The sequence below is a fragment of the Meles meles genome, chromosome 9 (genome assembly GCF_922984935.1).
Source record: "Meles meles chromosome 9, mMelMel3.1 paternal haplotype, whole genome shotgun sequence".
Lineage (NCBI taxonomy): Eukaryota > Metazoa > Chordata > Mammalia > Carnivora > Mustelidae > Meles > Meles meles.
Window position 1 is genome coordinate 98,213,654 of NC_060074.1, and position 20,204 is coordinate 98,233,857.

Below are 20,204 nucleotides of genomic sequence, written 5' to 3' on the forward strand. Positions count from 1 at the left end.
CCCTGTGGTGGGGTCCTTTGAATGTTCACACATATGTGGGGGGTTTTGTTCTCTGGAGTATGAAGCCACAGTAAGATTAGCTAGAAAAGGGACCGCATGGGGCATATTTGAGAGCTGTGCTTTGATGGTAAATTCACACTTTGAAAAAATCCCAAAGTGAGTAACTTTTGAGGCTTCTGATCCCAGATGGTGCTAAAGACCGCAGCTTAGTGTTACTCAGTGGCTTTCAAAGTCTGTCTGTATTATGTAAAAGACATTAACAATTCATTAAATGTCAGGAAATTTGGTGTTGGAAAAAGTCATGGAGACATTAGAAGGGTATGTACTTCACCTGTGGCCAAACCATTTTGTTCCAGATTAATTCCTTTGACCAGGGAAGAATATTACTCTTCTATTATCTGAATTCTTCTTTTCCTTGGTCTTAAAAATAGGTCCCAGGCAATCTCCTTTATTCGCTAGGCTTCTGTTAAGGCATCTTTGTTCAAGTGCTTCAGCTTAGAAATGGCTGATGATCAGACTCAACAAAACAATATGGCAAATGGCTATGCCATTTGGTTTGATATTCTGCCCCTCCTTGCCAGGCTGTAGGATGACAGATCTCCTTGTGTTGAGTTTAGGCTCCTTGAGGACCGAGGCCAGATATCCATCATCCTTGTGTCTTCCTAGATCTAGCCTGACCCATTTGAGATGGCACCCTGCATGCGGCCATGTCTAGGAACTCTCTGGTCCCAGCCACTGTGTCTCTCAGCAGCCAGCCTGTAACGGGAAGGTCTCCTGCTCCCTCACCTTTGGCATCATGTCACATACCACACTGTCTTGTCTGTCCCTCCAACTAGACTCTGGGGATCAGATCTTTCATTTTTGCATCTCCAGTGCCAAACACAGTAGGTGCTCAATACGTGTTGAGAGGAATGAGTGAATGGAAGGCTCTTGGTAAAGAATCACTGAGTTGAATTGAATAGAGTGGGCACACCCTCTAGCTATCGCTAGGGTAGGATTTAGTGCAGGTGATGTAATGTAACTTGACAGGGTAGTTAAATATTGACAGGCAGGAGGAAGCATACTGGGAATGTTCAGAAAGAGGAAAGGAAAGTTTGACTGGGGCTGTCAGATCAGAGAGCAGAGGCGGTAAGGAGCCAAAGCAACCAGCTGCTGTATCCTGATGACCCAGGAAGGTCGCTTGCTGGTGCAGTTGGCTTCTGCTTCAGCAGAGGTAAGGTTTGGAGCCTGGCTGGGAAGATAATGGGTTGTGATGTGAGTGAATGCAGACTCCGTGCCTGTGGCTTGGAGATGGCTGGCATCCCAGACGCTCTCTGCTGGCTTCCCCTTCTTGTATAGCTCAGGCTGTCTTGTACAGCTCAGGCTGATCTTCATTTAAGGCAAAGAACATGAGTTCCATTTGAGTCTGTCTCCTCTCACCCCACCTGACCACACTCCCAAATGATTTGTGCTTTAATAGAACCTCTTAAAGTGACTGGGGTAGGATGCTGGTGCATGTATTTGGAATGCTTAGTTGAGGACTTTGCCCATATGAATTCATTTGTAAGTGCTCTTTGATGCTAATGATTAGAGACATGCATAGCAATAGGATTAGGGGGTCTTGAACATGTTCAGTGCTACCTGGGTGCCACTTTTTATATGCAGGGGTGAGGCGGGGAGGGAGACTGACGCCAGGCAACGTTTTTAGCTCTCCTGTCAACTGAGGGAGCAAGCAGAGGTGAGGTCAAGGAGAATATCAGCAGAGTGGGAAAATGCCAACAGACAGCAGGCAGAGCAATGGTTTAAGCAGGTCTAGCACTGCATTTAGAATAGGAGAGAGGTCACCTTGAGGAAAGAAAAACCCAAACACCCCATCTAATTTGCAAAAGACTGTTTAATCAATTGGCATGTCTCAGGTTAGTTTTTAAGGAGAGAGAAGCCGGTGTCCTTCTTATAATTAAATAGTCACATGCACCAATAAGAAACAGCCAAGGCAAGTAGTCTCTGTTCCTTGTCTTTTAGAGAAAGAGAATATGCTGGGTGTCCAACAAGGGGTCAAATCTCATCTTCGCAGATTAGGGCAGCTTAATGTCCATGAGTCTCTTTTTCTTCACCTGTGAAACTGGCACAATGAAGCCTCTTGGCAGGTTATTGTGAGGCTTGAATAAAATAAGACATATAAAACCACGCTGGAGTCAGCCTGGTCTGGAGCTATTCCCTCCAAAATATTTGCTCCCCTCTCTCAAGTTCCAAAGTCTTATTTTCTTGGATGTCTTCTTGAATAATAGCTTTACTGAGATATAATTCACATAACATAATACCCACTCATTAGAAGTGGACTGTTCGGTAGTTTCTAGGGTATTTTCAGAGTTGTGCAACCATCACCATTATCAGTTTTAGAATATTCTCTCAGCACAGAAAGAAACCTTATACCCGTCAGTGGTCACTTACAGTTTCCTCCCGGTATCCCCAGTCATAGGCAACAGCAATCTTGTTTCTGTATCTATAGATTTTGCCTGTGCTGGACATTTCATGTACATGGAATATATATAATATGTTATCTTTTGTGACTGTCTTCTTTGACTCCCCTTAATATTTCCAGGGTTCATCCATGGAGTGACATGTGTTAGTACTTCATTTCTTTTTTTGTTGCCAAGTAATATTCCATCGTGTGGATCTATAACATTTTCTTTCTCCATTTCTCACTCGATGCAAATTTAGATTGTTTCTATTTGGGGACAATTATGAATAGTACCACTGTGAAACTACACAGAAGATTTTGTGTGGACAAACGTGTCCACTTTTTTTTTTTTTTAAGATTTTATCTATTTATTTTAGAGAGAGACAGCATGCACGCAAGCACAGCAGGTAAGGTGAGGAGCAGAGAGGGAAGGGAGAGAGAATCCCAAGCAGACTCTGCGCTGAGCGTGGAGCCTGATGCGGGGCTTGATCCCACAACCTCGAGGTCATGACCTGGGCTGAAACCAAGAGTTGGGTGCTGAACCAGCTGAGCTACCCAGGTGCCCCCAAATGTCATTTTAGTATAGTTGTAAACTAGGCTCTTCCACCCCATCTTCCTCAGAAATTGTGAGAATATTATAAAATCAAGGGATAGGGGGCTCAGTCAGTTAGCATCCAACTCTTGATTTTGGCTCAGGTCATGATCTCAGGGTTGTGGATTAAGCCTCATATCAGCCTCTGTGCTGGGCATTCTCTCTCTCCCTCTCCCTCTGCCCCTCCTCACCCTCCCTCCCTCACTCTCTCTTAAAAAGAAAAAAATACTGGGGTAGGCTACCTTTCTCCGTGTAGAAGTTGAGGAAAATAGCAAAATGCTCATCTCTCCTTCACAATATTATGTCACGATAGTGGGTCTTTGGCACTGTTTGAAGTCTTACATGAAAGTGCGTCAAATAAACCAGCTTCCCATACTAGCTTATGTGACCTTATATTGTCTTGAGTTTTTTATACATAAACACTATAGGATCAAGTATGTGCCATGCATGCACGTAAACATGTTTTTTGTTTGTTTGTAGAAAGAAATCATGATTTTGCTGCTTAGGACAACAGAAGCAGCTTAGGGAAGGGAAGAAGTTGCAAAATCAAATTTTCCAACAGCCTAGGGAAAATGAGATAAAGAAATGAAATTCATGGCTGAGATAAGCAACTATGGGAACATGATGATTCATTCTAAATCACGCATGGCCTCACTGTTGTGGAGACATTAGGGGTGGGGGTGACGATGGCAAACCAGAGAGCATGTGTCCTGTCTAGAATGGGCAGAAACCATTGGAACTCCAGCTGATTGTCCTCATGTAGGTACATGAGCTTATTTGATAAGGTCTAATTTTTTCAAAGCAATTAATTTCGATTGTTTTAAATTCACTTTGTGGTCCAGATGCAACATGCCCTTGGATCACATTTATCCCACTGGGGATCCGTTGGTGAGGTTTTGAGTGTTGTAAGTCATATTACTTAGTGACTATAATATTTGAGGGTTAATTCCAGTATTGTCCCCCCACTAACTGCATTATTCTTGGTTTATCCCCATTTCTCTGACCCTCTGTTATCTATTTGGAAGGAAAGGGCATTTGATGAAATGTGTTCACTTGGTCTTTTCCCCGTTCTAGGCTGGTATAAGGACAGCCCCAGTTCAGGGTTCTGTCTCTGACAGATTATGAGCAACACATTATGGACAGAAACATGGTTTCCAACTGATGACAGCCTGAAAAGACAAGGGGATGCTCTACACCAGTCTCCTTTACCCTCATATAGTGTGGGTCTACTTGTGACAAGACCTCCTAACTTTTAGCTGAAAAGGTCCTTTATTTTGCTTTCATTTTGGAAGGATATTTTTTCAGCAAATAGAATTCTAGGTGGACAAATTTTATTTCTTTCATTGTGACCAAGCCTGTCCTCAGCCCGAACTCACAAGGATTAAAAAAAAAAAAAAAATTCCATCACCTTATTACTGTGTCAAGCACTCCGTTTATTTTTTATTTATAAAAAACCTACCTATTACCAGGGCCGTGGGGTTCTCTTGTTTTGATATTTGCGGATTTCATGGCGAAATACTTCCAGTCACAACGTCCAAATGTAGCCAGCCCACAGCCCCAGGAATGAAAGCCCAGTGTTGTTTGCCTTGCCCTGGCCCATACTGCCCCGTTGTGCCTTGATGTTGGGCCGCAGACCCAGGAAAGCAGGAATGAAATCACAGCCCGGATACCAGCATGAGTGGCGCTCCTCAGTTCTCTGTTTGCCCGCAGGATTCTTCATTTTTCTCACACAGAGGCTGGTGCAGGAGGAACTTAAAAGAATACCAGGAGAACCACCCGTTTTTCTCTTTGGGAGTAGCCCTGAGGTCTGAACAGTCTAATGACCACATACTTCTGTTCAGTAGACTTCATTCCTTGCATAATTCGCTCCTCCAAGCAATCCTGTGAGGTAAGACGGAGCTGTTGTCCCCACTTGACCGTTTAGGAAACTGAGTGGGATGCTTGTCCGAAGTCGGAGTTGAGGAGCTGCAGGACTGAAATCAGGCTGCCCATCACCAGATACACTCGTCAGGCGCTTGGCCACACAGATGAGTTCTATCTCTGCTGAAGACGCCATTACAGCAAGGGCTAAGAAGTCCTGTGTAGTAGCTTCTAGCACTGTCCTCTGAGAAAGCATCCGTTGTAACAAGCGGTTTGTGAAGGCCTAAACCATGTGTTGCCTATAATTAAGTAAAGTGGGCCTTCCTGTCTGCTTCTTGCGTGGAGGCAAGTCTGCCTTTGAAACCCTTGATAGAAATGTCTTAGTTTTAAAGTAAAAAAATATATTTCCCGTCATTAAGTTTAGCATTTATAATAACAGCCCTTTCAGTTTAAATATTTTTTTTTAATGAATTTCAAACAAATTTCTGACATGGCAGTTTACATTTATTTTCTCCTGTGCCTTTTCTTCTTGCTGAAAATGCCGAGCAGCTGGCCACACTGACAACATAATAGCCCTCCGCCATGCTGGTCTATTTGACCTGTTCCATCCCCAGCCTTCCCTTCTCCAGGCCAAATAATACCCAGACTACTTAGCCTTTGCTCCCAGGTCCTATTCTGCTACCCTTTGATCTGCATTGTGGTCTTTTGAATCCTCCCATTGAAGGCATGGAGGACAATAGCTCCGTCTTGTCAAAAGTGCACTGAGGCCTCTCAAATGAGAGGTCACAAAGCCTGGGGCTCCCATCCCAACCCCTCGGATCAGCATGTTTCCCACATTGTGCGCCGCGGCGTTAGCTTTCTGCTTCTGGAAGGACACCTGCCACTGGTCAGGCACTTTGCCGGCTGGTTGGCAGGCTGACCTCCTGAGCTCACAAAATCCACCTGAGAAGGTGATCAGAGGCTGATTTCGTGCCGCGGCATCTTTAGGAGTGCCCGAGGCTCACCTCATGGGAGAGAAGTATGCGCCTTTGGGAGGAGGTAGGAGTGGAAGGCAATCCGGGGTTAATAGGACATCTCCATTTGGGGTTGTCACAAATCATGAGATGCTGAGCGAGCTGACCCTTCTGCCTCCTCTGGGGCCAGTGTGAGCAAAGTGCCAACCGTTGGGGGCCAATAATAGGAAAAACCAGATGAGTCAAATTGAAGAGGATGTGGTCCTTACCGGAAACAAAGCAAACAAAAGAATACTTTTTTTTTAAAAATTTTAAAATATAGTCTCTAGGACCAAAAGAAAGATATTTTCATTATTCACATTACAGCGTAAGAAGAAAAGTGTTTTTCATTTTAAGCAACATTTTAAAAGCAGAGAGTATCTGGCAACCCTTTCATTGAAACCCTTTCATTGAAAATTTTCATTTTCATTGAAAAGTTTCATTGAAACTCGTATTTCTTACTGTAATTCTAAGCATTGCCCCACCCTTAGATACAGGCAAACCCAAATATTTGGCAGGGAAAGGGGTTTTGTAAAATAAAAAAGATGCTGCACTTGGAGGCCTGTTTTCTTAAACTTGAGAAGTTGCATGTTGCTTTGGAAATAGAGTTTTCTTCTCCAGGATAAACCCCTTTGATCTGGGGACCCAGGATGTTTCTCACACAAAGCATAGAATGGCTAGTCTGGACTGAGCCGAAATCTAATTGAGTGATAAAAACAGGAAAAAAAAAAAAAAAAAACAAACCTGCCTATAAACGCCCTGCAGAGAGTGGCTGTTTCAGTGCGATACCAAACTGACTTGTTTGGATAATGCCAAAACCGATTCTTTTCAATGCCAAATTGAGCACTAGACCTTTCCTCTGCAAATCCAATTTAACAGTAGAAGGGAAGCTCACATCTTTCAGAGTCAAGGCACTCTCAAGAGGCCCGTGGTGACCATTTGCTATGATCCTCATAAAGACAGCACAGAGGACAGCTTCTCTTCCCTTCTAAAAGTGCCACGCTCTCAGAAGTCCTGAGACTTTCTCAAATGTTGAAATGTTGAAAAATCATTCCAGAGTGCACCTTTTTTTTCTCTATAGTCTCATAGCTGATTTCTGATAAATAAATCCGAAAGGTGTCTCTACTGAGCCTGTTTGGAATTTAGAAAAGAGAATACATGTCTTTTCTAGGAGAGGATGACCAGAATGAAATGTTTGCTGGTTTCATTCTATGAAACAAGGGGACCTCATCTGTCCCATTTCCCACTGGACCCAGAGTCCCATATGGCCCCTAGCACAGAGAATGGTAGTCCCTGGTTATTTGTTAAATGCATAATAACCTGTCACGTCATGAAGAGGTAGGGGGAACCTGAGGCTTATCCCAGCCACACAGAAACCTGAGATCACTTAGTAGCAGAGAGGACCAGCACAAAATGAAAAATAGAAATATTGTAATCACTGTGACAATTGGTATAACTCACTTATTCTCAAAATCGAATCACACTGCTTACCATGTACCATTCCTGCTCCCAATGATGTCTTACTTTTGCTTAGCTAAACTCATCTCTGGGAATCAAAACCACATTTGATTGCTGTCTATACCTCTATCTATCCCTATATATCCATTCAGAGTAAGTGCATAACTTGAAAAAGAGAAAAAAGAAAAATAGGGTTGCTTTATTTTTTCCTCAAAAGCCTCAAGAAGAGATTTTCTGTATACAGAGAAGGATTTGTGGCCTGTGACAAAATATTCAAATATGAAATAAAAATACCATTTTGAGGTAGATCTCTATTTGGGGAATTAGAGTTTCCCTTAATTAACGAAGCTGCAAGTTATTTGCATGTTCTGCTGCCCTGTGGTCAGTGGAACCCCTGGTGACCAAACACGCTGTTCAGAGTGAGAGCCAAAGCCCCTTTGACCTCTCCATGTATTGTCTGAGGGAACGATGGTCAGCTGTCTCCAAAGTAAGCTGGGCCCGCAGCTGCTCTGCCAGCTGGCGGTCACGCGCATGCAGCAGAACTTGGAGGGGACGCATGGCCTCACCAGATGCCTTATGGAGGGCTTAGTCGATGCCCCACACGGTGCAAACTGATTCCATATTTCACATAAAATGCCTGGGTTTGCATGCCATCACCAATACTTTCTGTCTCGCAGAGCGAGCACCTCACATTTGTAATTTAATTTTCCCAATGCACGAGCTGTGGTCAGATCCACAGCCACTGGCCACCACCAGCGCCCAGACTTCTGGCATTTTGCAGGGAATTCCAGACGCATGGTCTCTTTGGCTGTGACATGGTGTAAATGGCAACATTAATAACCCACTTCTGCCAGGAGGGGCCGAGGCGGCATTAGTGGGGACCACCGGGTTGAATTCGCCTGTGCAACCAGACTCAATCAATCTGAGGGTATAGTGGACTGAAGCAGCTTGGTCTGCATATTTACTGATTTAGGAAACAGCTAAGCATAAAGGGGGCATATTGTGGGTCAGAGTTCAACACCAGAGAGGAATGAGAGAAACCTATCAGTGAATCCTCGATACAACAGAACACTTGCGGGACCATTAGCCAGGACCTACATCTGCCCCTGAATTTTAAATGCAATTTAACTCTCTTGATAAGTTAACTCGTGTGTTAAAGAATGTGTAAAAATATCAAGCTCTGTCCCCATTACTAGTTGGTGTGCCGTAATATTCCAGCCGCAATAGACCCCTTCCAGAGGAAATCTGATTTTTACAGCTAAAATTGTGACAGCATCATTATTAGGATGGCCTGGCCAGGAAAAACTACGACATTCTAGCATGATGTGCATGGTAAAGGGATGACGGTAGAGAGATGGGCCTTATATTGAGCAGACTAGGGATTTGTACAAAGTATCTTTTAATAAACACAAAGGTGAACCTAAATATGAATCAATTTCATGCTTTTTTTTTTTTGATGCAGCAAGGAATGACCTCAATTTATCCTTCCCGTCTTTACCCACTGGCTCTTTTGCCCTTTGCTGCTTAGTGATAATGGGAGCATTGCGTTGCCCTTGGGGTAAATGATTCCAGTTGAGCAATTTACCATGTGAAAACCAAAGGGGACAGTTTTTTAATGTGGAAAATGTTTTAACCTCAGAAAACCAAAAGGCAGACTCAATTTGGAATGACACCCTGTCTTTGAATCACGGTGAGCCCCTATGACGAGATCCAATTAAACCACGTGTCCACATTTTCTCAATTTGGGTAAATGAGGCCTTACCTAATTCTTATTTCATAAATAATCTCAGAGCATTTGTGGCTTTAAGAACTCACTGTATTTTATATGGCTCCTGAGTTATGACCAAAATTGCAATAGCGTGACATTTAGTACGGCATTGATTTTTCTTGGAACACATCAGAAGTAGTTCTGCAACTGGAGAAGTATACAGTAATGATACCTATTATGTGCACAGCCCCAAGGGAAGTGGGATAGTCAGGTGTCCTTGTATTTTCATTCATGATGCAGTGCTAACTTCCAGACAGATTGTACAAACTCCGATGACCTTTTGAACGACAGAGCTTTCAACTTCATCACTCTGTATAGAAGAGTGAGGAAAATCTAGTGTCCACTGGGACCGGACAAATAATGTAAGTAAGCGAAGTGGGCTGGATGCAGAGTGAGGGACAGCGTCGATGTTAGAGCCCATCTTGGGGAATCTGATGCTACCCTGCTTCCTCTGACCGGTACGATAGGCTAACGTGTTACTGCAGGACCATGGCGGGGGCCCCGTGTTGCCGGATCTTCCAACTCTTCAAAAGCAGCTAGGAAATAAGACCTTTATATAAAATCATCTGTTTATAAAGGTTGCTTCATTAAAAAAAAAAAACAAAACTTCTTGTTTTGAGGTAGTTATAGATTCGCATGCAGGTGTGAGAAATACTGCAGAAACACCACTTACACCTTTCCTCTGATTTCCCCTGATTGTAACATCTTGGGTGTTCCAGAAGCGTACCGCACAACCCGGAAACTGACATTGACACAGTACGCTAGCCTTATTGGCTCATTCTTTTTAAACTCTGTGCAGACCGATCACAGCACATGTGAGGGACAGAGTTGGCCCGTCTTACTACTTCCGCTTGCTGCTTCTGTGAACGACAGTCTTCCTGCACTTAGGAGTCCAGCCCATGCCTTTGGGTCCTCACGGCTGAAGCTAGAAAAGCTGTTTAGAACTTTGCTGGAGAGTGAAACTCTCCTAGCTCTTCCTGCCTGAATGCTTTCCCGTCTTCCAGTCTGAATTTCACTCCCTCCCTGTCTATTTGTGTTTGCCACTCGGGCTGCCTCTGACACGTGTACCTCCTAGCCCCGGGGTGCATCCCATTTGCTGGCCTCAGCTTCCACTTAGGTTCCGTCGGCTCCATATGGGTCCTTCAGGCAGGCCTGTCCCTGCAGGCTCTCTGCACTCACAGGCATCTCGTATTTGCTTTCTTCGAATCACCTCTCACTTCCTTCTTCTCCCCCCACCCCCAACACACACCGAAGGCAAGTACTTCAAGGTGGTGGAAACCCAAAAGTATTTGCTCATGCCAGAATTTTGAAATGTCAAATATTTATTTAAATAAAGTGAGTCATGATTTGAGGATTACGACTATGGAGTCGTTTTGTTTTTATAACATCTGTCATAAAAAGTCAATTTTTACTGTAAATGGCTTTAAGACCTCTATGATCTTTTTAAAAAATACCAATAAAGTCTCAGCATGTTGGGGGCTGAAATATGCTTCTAGATTTCTTTCTATTCTGTAATAAGTGCAGGAAAGAGCCGGAGTCTGCCGTGACCATTTCTTGATCGTTCCCACTGACCTTGACACCTTTTCCAACCTGAGTGTAGAAATCATACCCGTGCCATTCCCAGCCATTGCTGGTCAGCATGACAGAAGGTGCGAAGAGGCATTGTCAGAGAAGAAAGCTGAGTAAAGGAGACCAGAACCTTCTGAGTACCAGTGCCAGGGTCAGAATGTGGGGTTCAGAATTAGAAAGAACATGTCAGGGAAGAAAGAGAGACAGAGCCTAATGCCCTTTCAGCACACAGTGACCGTCATGGCCTGTGGTGGGTCACAGTCTGGAACCAGCTGCCTTCTCCCCATTGTTGGATCCCCCAGTAGTGTGTGTGAGCAGTCGTTGGAGGTGGGAGTCATGAAGCTTAGTCTGAAGCTCCTTCTCAGATGACAGTAAGCATTCTCATCTAACAGAACTGGCGATTGTGAAGTGTGACCATATCATAGAGAGCAAGGAGGGGAAGAAGAAAAAAATATAAATAACAGATTCAATACGCCCAAAGTAAAAATCCCTTGAAGTAACTGCAGTTGATCCTTGAACAAGTGGGAGTTAGATGTGCCAACTCCCCCACACAATCAAAAATCTGAACATGATTTTTGACTCCCCAAAACTTAACTGCAAATAGCCTCCCGTTGACCAGAAGCCTTACTGAGAACATAGACAGTCAATTAACATGTATTTTGTATGTTGTATGTATAATATACTACATTTTTACAATAAATAAACCAGAGGAAAATGTTAAAATGTTAAATGTTAAAAAATGTTAAATGTTAAAAAAATGTTAAACCATAAGGAAGAGAAAATACATTTACAGAACTACATCCTAAACAAATCCACGCATAAATGGACCCATGCAGTTGAAATCCATGTTGTTCAAGGGTCAACTGTCCTTCATTTTGGGGCTCCCCCACTGTTAAACTAATGGCTCATTGAGCCATTACCAAGCAGAAAAAGAAAATTCTAGGAGAAATGAGCTAAATTGTTCTTGGGTCCCACCTCCCTTCTTTGCAATGAGACCAGAGCGCACAAAGGCATTCGCCCTGCTCTGTTTTGCACTATCCCTTCAAGCCCTGTCCTCAATTTGCCTTTGAAATCGGAGCTTCCATGGGTCCTAGCCAGTGTCGCCTGCCTCTCCCCACCGGTCCTCGTGGAAATGAGTGGAGAATTTGTGCGTGGACACACCCAATAGTCCTTTGCCTTCCCTCTGATGATTCTTCTCTTTTCCGCTCATGCCTCCCCCAAGCCCTGCAACAACTGGCATCACCTTTTCAGATGGCACGTTCTCCAGCCAGTATCTAGCAGCCCTGCCTTTCGGTACTTGAGCCAAAAGTGCTATAAGGTTTACCGAAGCTCTCTCCTTGACCCCAGGTATGTCTCCCCCGTTGCCACACTTCTATACCTGACTCCTCAGCAGAGGGGACATGGCGAAGGCTGGGTCCTGTTCTTTCTGCTCCTGGTGTGTGTCACAGGGCAAGTGACAGAGGCTTCCGACTTTGGTTCTCACATCTGCAAACAGCAATATGCAGTAGGGATTATTACTATCTCTGTTTTGTAGGGGGAAAAAAGCTGAGACTAACAGAAGTGAAGGAAACCGGTCCAAGGCCTCCCAGGTGTGTGAGCTCTGCCACCACAAGGGGGCAGACTTTATACTGGTGGGATTTCCTGTACCCCTCACAGCTGACCTCCCCTTGTGCATTAAAGTACATCATTTAAGGCCACTGGGGTGGCTCAGTTAGTTAAGCCACTGCCTTCAGCTCAGGTCATGATCCTGGCGTCCTGGGATCAAGTCCCGCATCAGGCTCCCTGTTCGGCACGGAGTCTGCATCTTCCTTGACCCTCCCCCTTCTCATGCTCTTTCTCTCTCTCATTCTCTCTCTCAAATAAACAAATAAAATCTTTTTTTTTTTTTAAATACATCATTTAAACCCCTGGGGGACCTTTTATTAACGATTGGTGCCCAGGATTCTGATTTAGTCTAGGGTAGATGTGAGGTTCAATAGTTTGAAAATGCATCCAGGGTGATTTTAATATACAGCCGTGACGGGGATTACTTCTTCACATCAGTGGTTCTTCAGTACAGCATCAGAATTGTGTGGAGGACTTGGTCATTTAGTCTCCCTGGGCTCCAGCCCTAAAGTTTCAGATTCTGGAAGTCTGGGGTAGGCCTGAGAATTTGCATGTCCGGCCAGGTCCCAGGGAGGCTGCTGCCACTAATCAGAGCTGGAGACCACAGGTTTGCACATATCTGGTTGGGAGTTTGGCTGCAGGTATCTCGTTAGTACTTAACTGGGCACTGGCTAGGTATCAGGAGGATGGAGCGTGTTCTATGATTTGGCCAACAGATGATACTGGATCTTCCTAAGAACCCTTTGATTTAAGTATTATTATTCCCATTTAATATATGCAAGAAACTGAACTTCACAGAGGTTAAATCTGTGCTTCTCAAACTGGGATATTTGGGGGTGTAGCAGGGATTATGGAAACGACACAATGAATATCACATAACTTCCTGGGCCATGAATTTCATAGGCATCAGCCATACTCTGTGCTGAACAGGCTTGATCTTCAAGAGGGAAATGTCCCTGTTACCTATGCATTGATTATCTTAACTTTGATGTATATTCTAGGCCACTGGAGCCAACCTGGTGCTGTAGATTGTCAAATCATGGCTATAAATTCTGCCCATTCTGCTTCGTACTTGACATGAAGAGGCAAATGGAGAGTAAAATGAGGCTTGAGAGTCATTATATTACCCTGTGGAGATAGTCTCATTTCAAAGCAACCTTGAGCCCTACTTCACTGGGTCTGTGATTGACTTTTATAATGGAGAAGATGGAGTTGCCTTTATTATAGCACCTCTAGTACCACTTTTATTAGTCATTAGTTCTGTTATGAGGACATTTCCTAAATAAGCTCTTCCTTATTTCAGTTATTATGTCTAAGGGGTTTTTTGGGCGTTTTGACACCAAGTCTTGTTTTATGAGTTCAGCCATATAGGTTGATCTTCCAGAGCAAAGTTGGAGTAAATGCATGTGTTATAAATTCATCTCCTCCAAGCTTCCCCATGGACACACATTTCTTCATCCTACTCGAGCCATGGGCTCCTTAATGAATCTGATGAACAACATAGACCTTCCTAGACTAGTACCCACACAGACACACAGAGGGCCTTGCTTTTCAGAGCATCCATAGACCACTGAAGCCTGTCCACGGATCCTAGCCATGAGCCCCCAATTAAGAGCCCTTCCCCTATTCTGTACATTTCTCCCTGACAAGGTCTGTGACTATCTGAACTTGGATCTGTGGTGTTGCGTGGACTGTCTGGTTAGGAAGGTACTCAGTCAGTGTCAGAGAATGAGTGATTTCTGTTTAGACTGATGCGGTAGGAAATGTGTTTGAGCACTTATAGTTATCGTGACATAGACGTTGTGTTTGTAACAGCACGTTGGGACATTACAGTGTGACAAGGTACCCCAGGATCTCTGCTGGCTGCCCAGCAGGAGGAGTAGAGGGCATATTCTATCCGAGTCAGACTATAGTACAATATTACTATATTCTGGTCGCTGGCATGAAGTCTGTACTAGCTGACTCCTTCCCTGAGGTTTCCTCTCCTTGACTTGGGGCCATGAACACTTACTCTTTGGGCTTAGGTCATCGAAGCTGCCTCCCACTATTTCTTCTCTTTATTTCATGTTGTTTGCTGTTATCGTGGCTCGAGGTATGAGTCTCTGAGCTGGTTTCCATTGCCAATTTGGCACAGGCAGGGAACATCCTAACCCTGGGCACAGAAGTCTGGATGTCTTTAGGGGACAAAGCAGGGAGTGTAATCTCCATGTTACAACATCCACAATTTAAAATACTTTAGACCGGTGTGATGGGATTTTATATATGTGCTAGCTAGTTTAAATTTCAGCTTAAGGGACAAGCAGATTTCCTGGGGTGCCTGGGTGGCTCAGTGTGTTAAAGCCTCTGCCTTCAACTCAGGTCATGATCTCAGAGTCCTGGGATTGAGCCCCACATCAGGTTCTCTGGTCAGCGGGGAGCCTGCTTCCACCCCCACCTCTCTCTGCCTGTCTTTCTGCCTACTTGTGATCTCTGTCTGTCAAATCAATAAATAAAATCTTTAAAAAAAAAATAAAGGGGAGGGGGACAATCAGATTTCCTAACAGAGATTCTCATTCCATGGATGGTCAGTCATACTCCAGGGGCAGCTTTTACAAGCATTTCAGCCAGCTACCTCTCTGTTAATACCTGAGGTTCTGTGAATGAAAGAATTTGCTTTTATTTGTGAAATTAGTGAATTTCTAATTAGCTCGACAATGTTAGAAACAATCTTATTGGTGAAGTTCAAGGTATCAGAATTCGATTTATGTGGATTAGTTATATATGTGTATCTATATATAGATACACATATATTTATGTATGTGTATATATATATTAGTTTTATGTATATTGTGTACTTGGTAAGTTATATCTATATATATCTGCATATATATATATATATCTACACCTTCATATAGATATAAGCTATACATATGTATCTATATCTGTCTATCTATCTAGAGAGTAAGAGAGAAGAAGGAGGAGGAGCAGAAGGAGGGGAGGAAGAAGGACGGGGAGGGAGAGGGAGAGAGAGATTGGTTGATTGTTTGATTCACCACTGAGTAATAAACAGGGTTGAAGACTAGTAAAGCTGGTGGCTTGCTCCTTTGGGGACGATGCTTGAATGTTGTCTCCTATAAGTCTTACGCCCAGGTTTTGTTACAAAGAGTTACAATTGCCCAAAGTCCACTAAAAAGATAAAAGCATGGTGCCACTGGGATGTTTGGGGTCTGCCTCTAGAAAATCTTTCATGACAGGTGGTGAGAGGAGTATAAATAAGACCAAGATATGGGGCTTCCTTGAACTTGCCCAACAGGTTCTAAGACCCATTTTCAGGCCTGCTGGCTAATCCATGTTTACTGGAAAAATATTTACATATGCGTAGGGACATCTGATCTAGGTTTGCTTTCATTATAACTCAGTAGCAAGGTCATACTTCTTTGGTAGATGTCATTATCTACTGAAAAGGACCTCCATGTTTTGTGTGACCAAATTGCCTGAGGATGGTTCATAGCATTCCCACTCTATGGTGGACTTACTTTCAAGAGAGATTCCATTGAATAGTTTTTGTTGTGGTAACAACCCGTAAAAATGTAGTGGGTACAACAAGGAACAATTATTTGTCATTCATGGCTCTTTGGGTCTGCTCTGGCCCTGCTGGGTCGTTGCCGGGCTTGGCAAGGCTTGACTCCAGCCTGCAGGAGGGGCCTGCTCCTCCCAGAGCCCAGACTCCAGTCGCAGCCCGACCTGCTATTCCGCGCGTGTTGTCCACATGGGGGAGGCAGAAACACAAGACAGGCAGGCAGAAAGGCCTTGCTTAGAACTGCCACATGTAACTTCTGCCCACAATTCACTGCTCAAAGCCAGTTCCATGGCAAATCCCAAAGTCTCTGGTGGCTGGAAGTGCTTTACCCTTCCCCAGCAGGAGTGGGAGAAAAAGGGAAGTTCCGAACAGATAGTATATTCTGTCACCTCCCAAGGTAAGTCCTAAGGCTTCCTTTGTCTCCTTAGTCAACAATGGGATGTCACTTCCAGCCCGTTCCTTAAGCATTAACAAGTAGGTGTTAATTACCATCCATTTGCAAGAGGGGAGTGAATCAGAAACAGGGAAAGCATAGGCCTTGGCCTTGAGGAGCTCTCAGTCTCAGAGAAGAGAAATGATTTCTGCCTCAGAGAGCAAATAGGTTTACCATAGAGCACCATTCAGACTGAGCTGAAAAAAATACACACACTACACACAAAGAGAACACAGACTTTGTGTCACCCCCAAATCCATTGTACAAATAGGAATGGTAGGCCCATTGTTGTTCTGGGGTAACACCACCTCCAGGAGGGGAGACCAACAGTTCAATGACTCCCCTCTTTGTAGTCACACCTCTAATCAGAGGTTTTGTCCCTACTCAGCGGTGGGAAGAAGACAGCAAAGTACACAGAGGGTCAGGGCCAGGTCTTAGCTCCCCCGTGGGCAGGGCACCTCTAGGCACACTAAAGTTTTCCAGGCCCTCGGATTTTTCATTTATGAAATGGGACCTGTAGGGCTAGCTCATGAAGTCTGTGACCCCAGATAGATAGATGGAGTATGATCTGCCTCTGGGTTCCCTTTGGCTTAGATCCCTTCCTATTAGGGCAGCTAAGAATTATAGACTATTCCCACCAATCCCATACTGGCTAGTCCTGAGATCCTGTATTCCTCCGCCTCCCAGATACCGCTATAAAATCAGGCTCCTTCGGTCTGTGTACAGTATGTGTGTGCGTGTGCTCGTGTGTGTATTTTAATTTATTGTCCAACAGCAAACTTTGGTTTTATTGTTACATGATTTGAGGTTTCAGAAATGGCTACATGTTCAGTTGCAGGGTGTTCTGCGTTTTGGCACTGTCTGGGATGGCACTGATGGGCTATCTTTTCTCAGGATCGTCAGTTTGATGGATGTTTCATAACAGTCAGCTCAGGAACCAGATGGACGCTCCGTCATGGCATTAGACTCTTCCAAAGAAGCCCCTGGCTCAGCTTGTTAAGCTGACTGCCCGAGTCGCCTTGCTGTGTGCTGGGGTGCAGGGAGTGTGACTGGTTGCCTCCCCTCCCTCTCACCCACCCATCCACCCTCCTCCAGTCCCAGTCCCAGTCCCCAGGGCCACCCGCCCCCCCCCCCCCCCCCCCGGCCGGTCTTCTTCCTAGGCTGGCTGAATTATTTTGGATGCTGTGGAAAGTCAATTTTTCTTCAGTGGAAACTGGGCAAATCTGGTTTGGTCTACAAACTACTCAAGGTTTTAAACGAAATCAGGAAGGGGACCAGGATTAGTCTGGTTTCTCTGTTTTCATAGTTAGAGACAAGCCCTAAAGGAAAACAACATAGTTATTCTGAGAGCAAACACCCGTGCTTCTAAGAAAATGTGAAGGTCTACTCTGATCAGCGCCTGAACAACACATTCTCCTTCCTTGCAAGTTAAGGCGAAATTCCTAGAGCCCTATTTTGTCTTTAATACCTGGCCAGATAAGCATTCCTTATCATAAGACTCAGTCTCCTGCACTTTGCAGACACTCTCCTAAGAGTTGACTTTCTTGGCAGAACAGAGTGTCGAGAATGGAGTATGAACTTGGGGCCCACAAATGCCCCATTTTCCTCTGCGGGGAGAATACTCTATGAGTATTTTTTATGTTGGATCTGAGACAGAGGAGCTCAAAAGAGTTGTAAGAAAGGTTGGAATCATATTAAAAATGGTGCTAGGGGCACCTGGGTGGCTCAGTGGGTTGGGCCGCTGCCTTCGGCTAGGGTCGTGATCTCAGGGTCCTGGGATCGAGTCCCGCGTCGGGCTCTCTGCTCGGCGGGGAGCCTGCTTCCCCCCCCCCCCCCCGCCTGCCTCTCTGTCTACTTGTGATCTCTCTCTGTCAAATAAATAAATAAAATATTTTAAAAAAATGGTGCTAAAGACTGAAGACACTCCTATCCACAGTGGGAGAGAGAAGAGCCAGGTTGCTTAGAGCAAGGCAAATCCTCCTGGAAGGCAGGGCCTGGTGGATCTCAAAATGGACTTTGCTTCTTTGCTTAGAGGCTAAGGAGGCCTGGGTCAATGTGTCTAGGAATGCTCCGGCGTCCGCAGTGTGTCTGTCCAAGACTGCGCGCGCAGTGAGTTTACTCAGCAGAAAGCTCTGTCCGCATTCCTGCCACGAATAGATTCCTAACTTTGATCTTTTATTAACCTAATTAATCATTAAACTTCTTTTCTCATTGAATCCTGTTTTTCAGTTTCTCTCTCCCCCCCCCATCACCTTGTTCCTTCCATCATTATGAAGAGTTTTTATTATTGAACAAATTGGTGTCCTAAGGGCAGACCTAGCCTTGAGTAAGAGGATGGAATGGGGAGGTTCCTTGAGAAGTCCTCCCAGCTCCCTCTCTTTCCCCTGCGTCACAGCTTGTCCCTTCTGACCCTGGAGTCCAATGCTTTCCCGCAGGATTCCTGCTCCCCACACAACCTGTTCCCTGCTAGTCTGCTTTTCCTTATCTTCCCTCAAATGCGGCCTTTCTCCAGAACCACTCCCCAGGATGCATCAGAATGATTCACTCTTTTAGTGCAAATCTATTGAGCTTGGTGAAGGGAAATTGTCATTCACCTGGGAAAGAAGGGAATCACTGTATCAATACTAAGGTGAAACTGTCTAAAGTCCCCTCTTCCCTCAACAGTTCAGCATAGCTTCTACTTTAAGATGCTGCGATTGATTTATTGATGACATGTGTGATTAAATAAAATCCCAACATGCGGAGAAAAGATAATAGACCAGAGCTTTGTTGAGGGTGTTTTGTGAAGGCAGTAGATCCTCAAATTAGGGATTTGATAGACTTGCAAATTAGTCCCCCATAGTTTGGGTCCTATCAAAGGGTGGCCTTTTTTCTATTTTACCAAAAAGGACAAGTTATGATAACAATTGTCATTAGTTAATTAACTCAGTAAAGATGAATTGAGCACCTATTTTGTTATATTCTGTCCTAGATACTGGGATACAGTATTAAAGAAGAGAGACAAGCCCTTGCTCCCACGGAGCTATACCTCTTAAAGGGAAGATGGCAGCAGTACCGGAACACCAGATAGAGGCAGAGAGTAGAAAGAAAATTAAGCAGTGGGATAAGATCAGGTGGGACCAGGGGGAAGTTGGTGGTTTGTTTGGGGATAGGGGGCAGTTAAGACCTGTATGACAATTAAGATACTAATATATTAAGGAGACAGGCTTTGAAAGACCTGGGGAGGTGTGATCCAGGAAGAGAAAACAATACGTGAAAAGGCCCTGAGGTAGGAATGAAGTTGACATGGCTAAGAAACATAAAGGTAAATGTAGCTGGAGTGTAACAAGCAAGAATATTGGTAGGTGGGGCACCTGGGTGGCTCAGTCGGTTAAACATGTAACTCTTTGTTTTGGTTCAGGTCATGATCTTCTGATAGTGGGATCGAGCCCTGGGTCAGGTTCTGCCTACAGCATGGAGTCACCTTCAGAGTTTCTCTCCCTCTCCCTCCTCTCTCTCTGAGTCTTTCTCTCCCCATCTCTCTCTCTCAAATAATAAAACATTTTTTTAAAAAAAGAATTTAGGTAGGAGGTGAAACAAGAAATAGGCAGGGGTAGTTTGTATTTGGCCTTGTAGATCATGCTAGAGTTTGAATCTAGTTCTGACTTCCAGTAGGAAGCCTGAGCATTGGTGGTGATCCCCCAGATTACCTTATTTGCATGATCTAACTGAGCACGTAAATGCTGCTGGAGAATGGATGGAAAAGGGTCAAGGTGAAAGTCAGTTCTGTTATCTGGAAGGAAAAATGATGGCTGGAGAGAGAAAGGCAAGGGGTCATCTGCTATTAATATCATTTTTTTAAAGATTTTATTTATTTATTTGACAGACAGAAATCACAAGTAGGCAGAGAGGCAGGCAGAGAGAGAGGAGGAAGCAGGCTCCCTGCTGA

At 44.4% G+C, this 20,204-nt stretch overlaps 1 protein-coding gene across 4 annotated transcripts in view; it reads left to right on the top strand.

Annotated features, from left to right (window-relative positions):
- The window catches only part of NCKAP5 (NCK associated protein 5), a 977,613-nt gene that overhangs the window by 225,549 nt on the left and 731,860 nt on the right, over positions 1–20,204 (top strand). Inside the window, exon 1 of one of the 4 annotated variants that reach the window (XM_046019768.1) lies at positions 1,143–1,213. The exons of the other annotated variants lie outside the window; for them this stretch is intronic. The gene's annotated coding sequence lies outside the window, so the exon portion shown is untranslated. Of the gene's footprint in view, positions 1–1,142; positions 1,214–20,204 lie in introns of those variants that run through there. 4 annotated transcript variants of the gene reach the window in all.